Source organism: Bubalus bubalis, chromosome 21 (genome assembly GCF_019923935.1).
Source record: "Bubalus bubalis isolate 160015118507 breed Murrah chromosome 21, NDDB_SH_1, whole genome shotgun sequence".
NCBI classification, from domain to species: Eukaryota; Metazoa; Chordata; class Mammalia; order Artiodactyla; family Bovidae; genus Bubalus; species Bubalus bubalis.
This window is the reverse complement of record NC_059177.1, coordinates 34,508,704-34,523,153: the sequence shown is the minus strand read 5'-3', so window position 1 is coordinate 34,523,153 and position 14,450 is coordinate 34,508,704. Positions and strand designations below refer to the sequence as shown.

At 38.8% G+C, this 14,450-nt stretch overlaps 1 protein-coding gene and 1 long non-coding RNA gene across 9 annotated transcripts in view; both read right to left on the bottom strand.

Annotated features, from left to right (window-relative positions):
• LOC123330927 overlaps positions 1–14,450 on the bottom strand; it is a 435,096-nt gene that overhangs the window by 383,617 nt on the left and 37,029 nt on the right. The gene's annotated exons all lie outside the window — the stretch shown is intronic.
• Positions 3,539–6,025, bottom strand: LOC123330928. The gene is made up of 3 exons (XR_006547211.2): positions 5,983–6,025; positions 4,438–4,624; positions 3,539–3,682 (listed from the first exon to the last, which is right to left on the bottom strand). It is a non-coding gene; the product is annotated as an uncharacterized LOC123330928 (long non-coding RNA).

The window sequence follows — 14,450 nt, the reverse complement described above, 5'->3', positions numbered from 1 at the left end:
TGGAACCTAACCACCAAACTTAAAAGATTTTGTAGACCAAAGGAAATTGTAAAACCTATGGAATAGGAGTAAATATTTGCAAATAATGTGACTGAGAAGGGATTAATTTCCAAATTATACAAACAGCTCATATAGCAAACTACCAAACAAAACAAAAACCCCAAAACTATCCAATCAGAAATGGACAATAAACTTGAACAGGCATCTCTCCAAAGAAGACATCCAGATGGCCAACAGTCACATGACAAAATGCTCATCATTGCTAATTATCAGAAAAATGAACATCAGAACTACAATGAGGTATCACTTCACATTAGTCAGAATGGCCATCATCAAAGTCTACAAATAACAAATGTTGGAGAAGGTTTTAATAAAAAGGAACTCTACTAAGCTGTTGGTAGGAATGTGAATTGGTATGTGTGTGTGTACTCAGTTATGCTCAGTAGTGTCTGACTCTTTGTGACACTATGGACTGTAGCCCACCGGGCTCCTCTGCCCATGGCGATGCTCCAGGCAGGGATACTAGAGTGGGTTGCCATTTCCTCCTCCAGAGGATCTTCCCAACCCAGGGATTGAACCTGTATCTCTTGAGTTGGCAGGCAGATTCTTTACCACTGGAAGAAAACAATGGCTACTATGGAAAACAGTATGGAGGTCTGGGTTCCTTAAATAACTAAACACAGAATCACCATATGACCCAGTGATCTCACTTTTTGGCATGTATCTGGAGAAGATGAAAACTCTAATATGAAAAGATACATGCATTTCAATGTTCACAGCACCACTATTTACAAAAGCCAAGACAGGAAAGCAAACAAAATGTCTGATGACAGATGGATAAAGAAGATGTGGTACATATATACAATGGAATATTACTCAGCCATAAAAAGGATGAAATAATGTCATTTGCAACAACACAAATACTGCATAGATCTAGAGATTATCATACTAAGTGAAGTAAACCAGGAAGACACATCATATTGCTTATATGGGGAATATAAAAAAAATGACACAAATTAACTTACATACAAAATAGAAAAAGACTCACATACATAGAAAACAAACTTACGGTTACCAAAAGGAAAAAAGGAGGAGACAGAATATAGGAATTTGGGACCAACATATACATACTATTATATATGAAATAGATAAACAACAAAGACCTACTGTATGGCACAGGAAACTATAATGTCTTGTATATAATCTACAATGGAAAATACTCTGAAAAATAATATGTGTAAGAATGACTGAATCACTTTACTGTATACCTAAAACACTATAAATCAACTATACTTCAATAAAAAAAAAAATCTGACCTTGAACCTTTAAAAAAACTAAAAAACAAAAAACACAAAAAACCCAAGCAGAGGGAAATAAATTAATAAAGATTAGAGGGGAACTTTATGAAATAGAGTATAGGAAAACAATAGAAAAAAAATAAAAAAAAATAGAAAATTGAAAAAAAAAACTGGCTCTAGGAAAGACAAAAAAAAAAAAAAAAAAAAAAAAAAACAACAACACTCAAAGGACTTAGCTAGATAACCAAACAAAAGAAAGAGACTGAAGTTACTATGTTAAGGACTTTAAAAGAAGCACGTCACTATCACTCTTAGAGGAATAACAGAAATTATAAAGGTATACTGTGAATAATTTAGGTAGAGAGACAAAAATTTCTGAAACTGACTCAAGAAATAGGAAGTCTGAATAGATATACAACAAGTAAACATATTGAATTATTAATCAAAAAATTCCACAAGATAAGCCTGGGCTCAGGTAAGCTCAGACTTTGCTAGTAAATCTACCAAATGTTTAAGAAAAAAAAATATTACACATATTTCTTCAACTGTTTCAAAAAAGGAGAAAAGGAGGGAATATGCCCCAAGTTATTCTATGTGATCAGTAATATCTTGATAGCAAAACCAGACAAAGACATGACAGGAAAAGAAAACTATGGCTGAATATCTCTGATGATTTATAAATGCAAAAATCCTCAACAAAAATACTAGCAAACCAAATCCAGCAAGATATAAGAAGGATTATACAGAAACTGACAGCACTCTGTAACAAAAGTTCAATTTATTCCCCAGGGATGCAAGATGAATTCAACATATGAAAAATCAATGTAATAGGCTGTATTAACAGGATAAAGGACAAAAACGACACAATCATCTCAACAAACCTAAGAAAAGAATTTTACAGAAATCCAGCAAGCATCCTTTCACAGTAAAATATTTAGCAAACTAGGAAGAGACAGGAATTTCCCCAAAAATGTTATTTATGAAAACCTCATAGCTAACATCATACAGAATGCTTTTTCTTGTAAGAACACGAAGAAGATAGTAACACTCTTGACATTTTTATTCAATGCTGTATAGAGGTTTTATCCAGGGCAATTTAGGCATTAAAAAACATTCAGATTAGAAAAAATAACTAAAAGTATCTACCTGCATAGCATATGATCATATATCTTAGAAAATCCAAGAAATCAACTAATAAATAATCAGATCTAATGAGTAAGTTCAGAAAAGGTACAGGACACAAGATCAACTTTTTAAAAATTATATTTCTATACACTGTACTAAGTCCCTTCAGTCCTGTCTGATTCTTTGTGATCCTATGGACTGTAGCCCACCAGGCTCCTCTGTCCATGGGGATTTTCCAGCAAGAATACTAGAGTGGGTTGCCATGCCCTCCTCCAGAGGATCTTCCTGACCCAGAGATGGAACCTGCATCTCTCGTGTCTCCTGCATTGGCAGGCAGGTTCTTTACCATTTGTGCCCCCTGGGAAGCCCCTTTCTATACCCTAGTAATCAACAATTCTAAAATAAAATTTAGATGACAATTACATTTACAAGAGTACCAATAAAATATTAAAAAATAAAAATATAAAATTATCACTAATAATTGTAAAACTTTTCAGAGAAATTAAAGAAGATCTAAATAAATGAAAATACATCTCATGCTTATGGGTCTGAAGACTTGATTAAGATGATCTACAAACTCAACCTATCCCAGCACAATCCCAGCTGCTACTTCTGCAGAGATGAAAAAAGTGATCCTAAAATTCACACGAAAACATAAGGAACCCAGAACAGACAAAATGATTTTGAAAATAACAATCTTTCTTTAGCTGATGAAAATTTTCTGAACTAAAACAATGTGCAATGCTGAACATGCTAGAAACCTCCCTGTCCCACTGCCCGCCCCCTAAATTGTACACTTTAAAAGGGTGAACTTTTTGGAACATGAATTCTGTCTCAGAGATGCTATTTTTATGAAAACCTGTAGCATTCATATCAGGTGAAACATATTGATGGTGCAGAGATTCGTTTATTTTCCTCTTATTTCTTTCACACTGAGAGATATTGGCATATTTATGATTTATTTGGAGAAGGCAATGGTAACCCACTCCAGTACTCCTGCCTGGAAAATCCCATGGACGGAGGAGCCTGGTAGGCTGCAGTTCATGTGGTTGCTAAGAGTCGGACATGACTGAGCGACTTCACTTTCACACATTGGAGAAGGAAATGGCAACCCACTCCAGTGTTCTTGCCTGGAGAATCCCAGGGGCGGGGAAGCCTGGTGGGCTGACGTCTATGGGGTGGCACCAAGTCGGACACGACTGAAGTGACTTAGCAGCAGCAGCAGGATTTACTTAGAATGATTGCTTCAGAATTATTTTCTAGAAAATAATATCCAATGTATGAGTTCAGAATAATTACAGTAGAAATGACTGTTTCTAAGAATTTTCCAATTTGGTCATAATAAGCAACATTTACCAGGTGTGATCAATACTGGTCTTGCAAATGTTCTTCAATGGAACAGTGATTTTAAAGATCTTTATGAAAATTACAAGAGGTCTTATTTTGCCAGTGTACAAAAATGTGTACTGTTGTGACCTTCATCAACAGAAGGTCAGACTTGTTGGATTAAGACCAGATGTCAAGGTTTTTCACTCTCGGTTAAAAATCAAGGAAGCAATTTCAAGAACTGTCCCTATTCTTCTCTGTCAGATATTAGTCTTTGTAGGATCAGTTCATCTGGGCTCTTAAATTATGGATTACTGATTTTCAAAACACTAGGCTAACAAGCTTCCAAGGATAAGTATTAAATAAATATTTCACAAATGGAGAGCTGTAGGCCTAGATCACTAATTTCAGATTCCATTTCCCTGCTTTCTCTTCTGACTTCTTACATTAAGTAGATACAAAGAAGAAGAAAAAGAAAGCCTAAGGCTATTTGAAAAACCAGTTACCACGTGCCAAAAGATTCTTTTAAGGTCTTATGTATTTTGGAGACCATACTAAAGAAAGGAAAGTGTTCTGCATAGTGAAGTTTATAGTAGAAATAAACAATCAGGAGCTAGGTATTTATTTTAGCTCTTGATTTTCAGAAAAGATGGTACTGACCTTGAGATAATCCACTAGAAATCCTTACCATTCTCATGGACACCTGGCAACAGGATCAGTATATTTGGAGACAAGTCAGCTCATATGACATAACACTGTCTATCAGGAATACCATCTTTATCAGCTAAGCTTAGTACTATGGTCTGGTTCAGACAGTCAAGCATCTGTCTACAATGCGGGAGACCTGGGTTCAATCCCTGGGTCAGGAAGATCCCCTGGAGAAGGAAATGGCACTTCAGTACTATTGCCTGGAAAATCCCATGGACAGAGGAGTCTGGTAGGCTACAGTCCAGGGGGCTGCAAAGAGTCGAACACAACTGAGTGACTTCACATACATGGTCCCTACCATTAGGAATGAGCACCAATAAGCAATGCCAACTGAAAAAAAGACTCCCTTGTGTTAACACAGATGGGAGACATATAAACAAAAGTACATATCTGAAGGCATAACTCAGATGATGCTTGTGATAAGGATGGGAGTTTTGTGAGAACTTAGGTGGTATCAATCATAAAACTGGAAAGTTATTCAGCTGTCACTTACTGAACATTTCCAAGTTGGTGACACGTTGTTAAGATTTATCTGGGATTTGTTACTAAGATGTGAGATTCTAAAGTCCATACAATTAATCATAATTCTATTTGCCTCCCCAAAGTAAAAATGAATTTCATTCAGTAAAGAGCTCTATTAGAAGGACAAAAGGAGAATTTTCTTTGATTGCTTCTTCCAAACAACTATCAATATTGTATATAATATTCTGTGATTCTGCAAATATGTATTAACTTCCTGCTATGTGCATGGAATACAGTCTTTAAAATACTATATAATGTGGCTGAATGGAAAAATGCATAGGGTGAGAAGTCAGGGCAGGGGTCTTGTACTCTATCATTTCCAGTATTTTGAATTAGTTTGACTTCATGAGGAGGATCTCATTACAAATAGGTTCATTACCAACTATCAAATTCTCTGAATGAAAATAAAAATGATCATATATCTGTACCATGATGATTTTACATATAAATATTAATAATCTTGTACTCACTCAGATCATTACATAATACAGTCATTTTTCAGTTCAGTTGCTCAGTTGTGTACAACTCTTTGCAATCCCATGGACTGCAGCACGCAAGGCCTCCCCGTCCATCACCAACTCTCAGAGTTTACTCAAACTCATGTCCATTGAGTCGGTGATGTCACCCAACCATCTCATCCTCTGTCGTCCCCTTCTCCTCCCACCTTCAATCTTTCCCAGCATCAGGGTCTTTTCAAATGAGTCAGCTCTTCACATCAGGTGGACAAAGTATTGGAGTTTCGCTTCAACATCAGTCCTTTCAATGAATATTCAGGACTGATTTCCTTTAGGATGGACTGGTTGGATCTCCTTGCAGTCCAAGGGACCCTCAAGTCATTTTTAGTTAACTTTTCAAACACAGCTATGGGTCTTCTACTAGCATGTTATCAGATCAGATCAGATCAGTCGCTCATTCGTGTCCAACTCTTTGCGACCCCATGAACGCATGCAGCACGCCAGGCCTCCCTGCCCATCACCAACTCCCAGAGTTCACTCAGACTTACGTCCATCGAGTCAGTGATGCCATCCAGCCATCTCATCCTCTGTCGTCTCCTTCTCCTCTTGCCCCCAATCCCTCCCAGCATCAGAGTCTTTTCCAATGAGTCAACTCTTCGCATGAGGTGGCCAAAGTACTGCATGTTATAGGGGACACTAAAATGAAATCAATAGGCTTATAACTAATTATCTTGTAGAATAATTACTGAATACAAATTAGATGGCTGACAATATTTATGTTACCATTTTAGCTTTTTTCCATCCCAATCTGTAATATATGCTAGGTGAAAAATTAGAAGCTCAAACTCAGGCCTAAAATTATGTTCAGCACAGAACAAAAATACCACATCTGTCCTTAAAAACCCTTTGCAGATTGAAAAACACACCACGTGCATAGTAGAAGGAGTCAGGTTTTATCTGACAGACTTGTTTTAAGAAGTCTGACCTCTGGCTGCCTTTACATTACTGCAACTTAACTTTTCATGTAGGAAGTGTCCAGTGTACTTTTTTTTTTTCCCAAGCAAATTTCCTTGTCAAAACTACAAACGGACATTTGATCAAAGGTCAGTTCTTTCACATTCTCGTTTGATAAAGAAATTTCTATTTCATCTTCAGCGATCAGGCCAGTTTGAGAAAGTGTTACCTGACAGAGAAATCACTGATGCATTTCTTTCTGACCCTCTTTAATTTTTTTCTGCCTCCTATCTTTTCCCTTCTTTAAATTTTCTGGGTATTTAAATATGTTTTCACTTTTTAATGAGATACTTAAAATAGCTGTGGAATCTGAGCTTTGCTTGTTAACCTAGGTCCAACTGCTGGTAGATAACACCTAGTAACTTAGAGAATAACTTTATCAGCAGTATTTCATGCTTAACTCAGAACTTGTGTATTGATAAGCCTAGAAATGGCAAGTAGTTACCTAGGGCCAAATAAGGACTTTTCCCCCTAACCAGTATTATTTTTTAGTTTAAAATGAGTTAAATTTTTTTAACTAAAGTTTAGCTGATTTAAAGTGCTGTGTTAGTTTCGGGTATGTAACAAAGTGATTCAGTTATACACACACATACTTTTATATATATATATATATACATATATATATATATATAATATATACACACATATACATATTCTTTTCTAGAATATTTTCCAATATCAGTTATTACAAAATATATTGAGTATAAGTTCTCTGAGCTATACTGTAGGTCCTTGTTGATTATCTGTTTTATATTCAGTAGTGTGTGTGTTAATCCCAAACTCATAATTTATCCCTCCCACTCCCTTAACCTTTGATAACCATAAGTTTTCTACGTCTGTGAGTCTATTTCTGCTTTATATATAAGTTCATTTGTATTATTCTTTTTTAAGATTTCACATATAAGCGGTGGTATGATATCTGTCTGGCTTACTTCACTTGGCATGATGATCTCTAGGTCCATCTATACTGCTGCAAACAGCATTATTTCATTCTGTTTATGGCTGAGTAATATCCCATTGTGTATATATATATGGGCCATATTTTCTTTTGTCATCTGGTAATGGATATTTAGGTTACTTCCATGTCTACACATACCCCAATGTTCACTGCAGCACTATTTATAATATCTGATTATTCCTTTGTTTTTTATCACTGAGAAGAATAAGGAAAAGAGAAACCAAGAAATTCTTAAATTAGTTCATATAAATATACTGTTAATATTCTGTAATCAGTTTTTCACACCGAAAACCCAGGTTGAGTTTGCTGCTGCTGCTGCTGCTGCTAAGTCGCTTCAGTCGTGTCTGACTCTGTGCGACCCCATAGACGGCAGCCCACCAGGCTCCCCCGTCCCTGGGATTCTCCAGGCAAGAACACTGGAGTGGGTTGCCATCTCCTTCTCCAATGCATGAAAGTGAAAAGTGAAAGCGAAGTCGCTTAGTCGCGTCCGACCCTCAGCGACCCCATGGACTGCAGCCCACCCGGCTCCTCTGCCCATGGGACCTTCCAGGCAAGAGTACCGGAGTGGGTTGCCATTAACATTTATTATATTTTCAGTTACAGATGAGAAGGTTAACTTGAGATGCTACAAGATAGGCAAAGATTCACTTGAATCTTCAACAAGACTGCTTCAGGTAGTTATAAATGGTGTAGACACTTGAAAACTTCAGTAAGTTTTTTTTAAGAAACGGAACTCCTGATTATAAACACAAAAATTTCATCTGACAAAGAAGAAACTGTCAAGTGAAAATTTGGTGATCTAAATAACACTGTACCTGTAGAATACTTCACTATTTAATAAAAAGAAAAGTGACCACTGGAAGAAAGAGACTTTGAAAGGAAACAGACTGGGTTTGAACCAGTCCTGGCACTATCTAGGTATTTGACCTGGCATCACTTAGTGAATTTTTTGAGAACCAACTTGCTGATCTATAAAATGGGATAATGACAGTTCCTTACTTAGGTGCACTTAATAGATGCTGCTATTTCTCCCTTCCTTTTTTACATATGGTAAGTATATATATATATATTTATATATATACTTATCAGTAGTATAAGTAGATAAATATATATTTATCAGTAGTAGATACATGTAATAACCAAAACAGTAATAGTGTTGTGGGAAAGCCAAGTAAAAAATTTTTTTCACCACCCATTAAGAAGGGGAAGATTAGTGAGGTAAACTAGCCTGCCTAGAGTCCCAGAGCTAAGAAGTGAACACAAGCTTTTGTGTTCAGATCTTCTCTCTCCCCAAGAGCTCTTTTCTAGATTTTTCTCAATAGAAACTAGGAGCAGAAGGACTTTTAGCATTCCTGTGTATTGAGGAATCTGAAATCCTTCTCCAAAAAATAGTTTTGTCTACTTACTCCACCTCCATTGTTAAAGTTTTAACAATTTAGTTAATACTTTGCAAAATAAGCTGTCACTAGTTCTGTCCAATCCTATTCATTTAGAAAATCTGATTTGTGTTAACCAAGGAGAAAGTTTACTTTCCTTTAGGTAAAGTGCAATGTCCTTATAGTCTGTCCCCAGGATTCTAAAACCCTCTGCTTACTGTCTCAATGTACCACCAATTGTTTTTAAAAACATATCTAAGGGGTCCTCTCTCAGTGGGAACATCCAGGGAGAATTCTTGACCCATGTGGTGAGTCTCAAGGCAACGTATTAAGCAGAGGCAATAAACCCATGGCCCAAAGAACTGTTGGGGTCAAAACCCTTACTTGTATCTTTCAAAGCTCAGGAATATAGGAGTGGCCATTTTTCCTTAGAGTATCCAGCTTTTTCCTCCCCTAATTTTTCCTTTATCCTTTCTCTGGTGTTTTATCATGTAGATTTATAAGGCATTCTTTCCTATGTAGATTAGAGTTTCTCCTTAGGGGAATCTGGAGAAAACTACCTACAGTTCTGGTTTCTCTTCTACAAGCTGAGGAAGCAGGGGAAGCTGAGAAAGAGACTCCCCCTGTGCTGTGACACACATCAGCTTTAGTTTTGTGGATCAGAATAATAAAAAAAAAACAACAACATTGTTGAGGATGCGAGTTGTTTAGGACAGGAGGCACCCCTAAGTGATCAGCAGTTACTAAGGTCACAGGTGAAGAGAAGTGGGAAATCCACCTCCTCTTGGATGTTCAGGGTGAAATTAATCAAGATACTGAAATAATAGTGTCAGTAGATGCCGATAGTTAATGGTCAATGGTCCTGCCACACTAATCATCTTTCTTTTGTAGGATGTCCCTGCCTCAGGTGAGCAGAGGCTCATTGTGAGTCTACGTTTTTCAAAGCTGAATGGCACTTTCCCCACTGCACAGCTTCCCTACAGTCAACATCTCCTGGAAGGCTCAGTTCAGTTCAGTCGCTCAGTGTCCGACTCTTTGCGACCCCATGAATCGCAGCATGGTTAAGAACAGCATATTGGTTTGTGGAACTCAGTTACGGTTTACTTTTCTATTCCCTTTTGTTGTTGGGAGTTAGGACAAGAAGATATATTTGAGGCAAAGTGGTCATTGTAATTGCCTGGGACATCTGGATGTGGGTCCCTAAGTAAGGCCACATCAAAGGCAGGCATTCACAGGATTCTATGCTGTTTTCTTTCAGATGCTGATGATCTTTTCTTACTTTTAAAAGAGCAGAAGAGGGTGGCTGCACCCAGAGCTGCTTGCAGGCTTCCTAGTCACGGGGCTCAGTAACCTTGTGCCAGATCAGCAACAATCTGAAAAGGAATACTTTCTGGAACCCCAAATCCTCCAGCCCACAAATATATGCAAGTGAAAACCAAGCACCATTTTATGAAAAAAATTACTGGTTGTGAATATGAGGAGTAACAGCGCCATTACTGACCAGTTCCTACACATGTGTTGTATTTGGTTATCCAATAGATTCGGTAAAAATTCTAGTGGGTTTTTCTTCAATCACAGTTTTTGAGATAGAATCCAGATACTACTAATCTCGAGAATATACAAGCAACTCCTACAGCTCAACTCCAGAAAAATAAATGACCCAATCAAAAAATGGGCCAAAGAACTAAATAGACATTTCTCCAAAGAAGACATACAGATGGCTAACAAACACATGAAAAGATGCTCAACATCACTCATTATCAGAGAAATGCAAATCAAAACCACTATGAGGTACCATTTCACACCAGTCAGAATGGCTGCGATCCAAAAGTCTACAAGTAATAAATGCTGGAGAGGGTGTGGAGAAAAGGGAACCCTCTTACACTGTTGGTGGGAATGCAAACTAGTACAGCCACTATGGAGAACAGTGTGGAGATTCCTTAAAAAACTGGAAATAGAACTGCCTTATGATCCAGCAATCCCACTGCTGGGCATACACACTGAGGAAACCAGAAGGGAAAGAGACACGTGTACCCCAATGTTCATCGCAGCACTGTTTATAATAGCCAGGACATGGAAGCAACCTAGATGTCCATCAGCAGACAAATGGATAAGAAAGCTGTGGTACATATACACAATGGAGTATTACTCAGCCATTAAAAAGAATACATTTGAATCAGTTCTAATGAGGTGGATGAAACGAGCCTATTATACAGAGTGAAGTAAGCCAGAAAGAAAAACACCAATACAGTATACTAACGCATATATATGGAATTTAGAAAGATGGTAACAATAACCCTGTGTACGAGACAGCAAAAGAGACAATGATGTATAGAACAGTCTTATGGACTCTGTGAGAGAGGGAGAGGGTGGGAAGATTTGGGAGAATGGCATTGAAACATGTAAAATATCATGTATGAAATGAGTTTCCAGTCCAGGTTCGATGCACGATACTGGATGCTTGGGGCTGGTGCACTGGGATGACCCAGAGGGATGGTATGGGGAGGGAGGAGGGAGGAGGGTTCAGGATGGGGAACACATGTATACCTGTGGCGGATTCATTTTGATGTTTGGCAAAACTAATACACTTATGTAAAGTTTAAAAATAAAAAAAAAGAATCCAGATACTGACAAATCACTCGTTGGAAGCGTAGAATTCATTGTTGTTGCTGTTTTAGCATATTCACAGAGCTTTGCGATAGTCACCATAATCAATTTTAGAATATTTTCAACACCCCACATGAAAACCTGTACCCATGAGTAGTCAGTTTCCATTTTTCCTTAATCCAAAGCCCTAAGTAATTTTAAATATACTTTCTGTCACTATATAATGGGATTCCTTTCACTCCTGCTTTTTAAATCAGTGGGAAAAAATCTACACATCACAGTACTGAGAACTACGGACAGCCTTCAGACCAGGGCCAAGCACAGAAGTCATCGCTAAAGAGGTTCCTAATGGAGTAAGAGCTGAGCATCTAAGAAGACAGACCTGAATTCAAGTCCTAGTTCTGCATGGGTTGGGGCTTCCCTGGTGCCTCAAATGGTAAAGAATTTGGCTGCAGTGCAAGATACCTGGGGTTCAATCCCTGGTTCAGGGAAGATCCCCTGGAGAAGGGAATGGCAACCCACTCCAGTATTCTTGCCTGAAGAATCCCATGGACAGAGGAGCCTGATGGGCTACAGTCCATGGGATTGTAAAGAGTCAGATACCATTGACCGACTAACACACACACTGCACAGTCTAGCTGTGTGCTTGCTGAAAAGTTAACTTCTCTGAATCTATTTTCTCAACTAAAAAATAGGCTTGTTTTGAGTATTAAATAAGAATGCATATAAATCATTACATGTTAATTAATATGAGTATATTTCTTCTCATTATTTACAAACCTCTTTGCAGAATGGATTCAGGTTTTATAATAACTCATCCTGCCACAGCTTAACAGTTCCACTTTATTTCCTCTAAGTGACTGGAGTTGTCACTTGACAGGTCAGTTGTGAGAATGGCTTCAGAGCAAGGGAGGAGATGGATGAATGAGAGCTGAACAAATGATAGCAGCAAAGGCAGACTCCTCTACCAAGAACTCGGGCAGTGGCATGAGGCAGAAGGTCTCTCCAGGATGGAGAGGATATTCAGAAGGAATCAATAAAAGGAATGAGACTAGAGATGCCACAGAAAAGAGAGTCAAGATCCCAAAGACAAGACAAGAGTCAAGGGCAGTCTGTAAATAGACATACCATATGAGTAACTGGGTAACCATTTTTAAAGTCAAAGCTAAGAAAATTAAAAACAATAGTGTTTTATCCTGGGTTCCCCTGAAAGTGGAGCCGAAGACAAGCTTTCAAGTGCACATGGTTAATTTGGGAAGGTGATCCCAGTGAGCAGGAGTACAGGGGAACAGGAGGGAAGTAGGGGGAAGTTTCTATATGGGCTTGGCCTCCTCTGCAGGCAATGGGTGTTTAATTCCAAACCTTCTGAAAAAGCTCATAAAACATGTTTTAAAATTGCCTACCTAGGAGCAAAAAAAGAAAAAGAAATATTTTTCTTTTGTTTCCATTTCACCTAGGTCAAAGATGGTCCACTAGATGAACTTCTTTGCATTTCTGGGATGAGAAGATTTTGAGTACCAAGCAGGTTGTTGAGGGTACCCCATGATGTGGCATCTTAGAAACCCAAGGGCTGAAAGAAAAAGGTACAGGGCTGTGGCCCAGATGGAAAACTGTGCCACTGTACATGTTAAAGCCTTCAAAGCTGGCACAGAGCTGTCACAAGTAGTGGCTGGTGAGATAAGAGGTAAGGCTGAGAGGATTTTACAGTGATAGGAAGAGATGTCCCACATAGACAGTTATCACCATTCAACATTTATTATACATCAAGCAGTAGGGTCTAAGCTTCTGACATTAACTCATTTGATCTTCACAACCACCTTGCATTGCAAATAAGAAAACTGAGGCACAAAAAGGTAAGAAACCCAGTCAAAGTCACAAAGCTAATAAGTATCAGAATTAGGAGTCAGAATCCAGCACACAAGCTCCTAACCATTACACTAAACATCCTCTGATAGAACTGGGCTGGTTGAAGCCGGGATAGGGGAATGACTGAGTGAATGAGTGAGTGAGTAAGTGTGTGTGTCTTTTACATTTTTCTGGCCCTCTCCCTGCAATGGTCCATAAATGACCACTAATGAACTTGAAGTGTAATTTATTCCTGGAAAGTCTGCCCAAGACAGTCCACTAGGAAAACCCTGTAGTTATCTCCTCCCAAGGGCACACCAAAAATTAAAGCTACTCACAGAACAACTATTTGTGTGAACAATGTAAAGACTAGCAGAAAAGAATCTCCACAACTAAAGATATAAAGCAGCAGGTTTATATGACAGGTAGGAGTGGCAGAGATGTGGTTTAGTCACACTCTGGGGCTGGTGATTCACAAATGGGAGGAATATCACAACCGCAAAGGTCCTCCCCAGGAAGTGGGAGTCTTGAGTCCCACATTGGGCTCCCCAGACTGTGAGCCTGAAGAAGCTGTGGGCAAGCAAACCATGTGGCCAGCCATGTGGGAACCTGGCCCTGACTACCAATGGGCCAGAAGCCACGGTGTCTGCAGGGCTGTGCAGCTGACCATGCGAGAAGCCTGCCCCGTGCACCCGGGGGCCTGCAGAGTCACATGCCACTGGGCTGTTGTGCAAGAGGCCTGCTCTGTTCTCCAGTGGACCTGCAGCCACAGCACAAAGCAGGGCATTGCAGCCAAGAGGGCCCGTGGCCAGCCCTGCCTAGCGGCGCACACAATGGTCCCTGCACAAGTGTGCACAGTCACACAGGCGCATCCCAGAGCACACAGCTCCAGTGACCAGGGGGGAGCATGCTGCTGGCAACATAGGACATCTCCTACAGAAGGCCGCTTTTCCAAGATTGGGAGAGACAACAGACCTAACTAATACACATAAACAAAATCAGAGAATTAGGTAAAATGAGGGAACAGATGTTCCAAATGAAGGAATAAGATAAAACCTCAGAAAAATAACTAAATGATAGAAACATGCAATCTATCTGGTAAAGAGTTCAACCATAAGATTTTCAGAAGACCGAGGCAGTATGGCCTTTGCCATTGGTCTTACCAATATATATTTATATTTTTGGATCTGCCTCTTTAGGAAAGGGAAATAAAAGC